The sequence below is a fragment of the Penaeus monodon genome, chromosome 21 (assembly GCF_015228065.2).
Source record: "Penaeus monodon isolate SGIC_2016 chromosome 21, NSTDA_Pmon_1, whole genome shotgun sequence".
NCBI classification, from domain to species: Eukaryota; Metazoa; Arthropoda; class Malacostraca; order Decapoda; family Penaeidae; genus Penaeus; species Penaeus monodon.
The window spans coordinates 10,940,858-10,941,151 of NC_051406.1; positions in this window are offsets into that span (position 1 = coordinate 10,940,858).

Genomic DNA, 294 nt, shown 5'->3' on the forward strand with positions numbered 1-294 from the left:
AGGATTATAGAGATCGAGGACAAGTAAAGAAGACAGGGTCAGAGGGAGAGGGAATTCAGGCGTTGGGGGGGGGGGGGGGGCACCGTCATGTCGCGGCCTAGATCATCACATGACCAACATTTCATTCTCATCTCCTGCCATATTAATCACTACCCATCCTCCACAAACAAACAAACATCCTAGCAACAACGTAAAAAACAGAAACAAACCGAAGACAATAAACAAAACAATCCAAAAAAAAGCGAACGATTCCTAAGAAAAGGTAACCATACCCACCCCCCCCACCATCCCCCC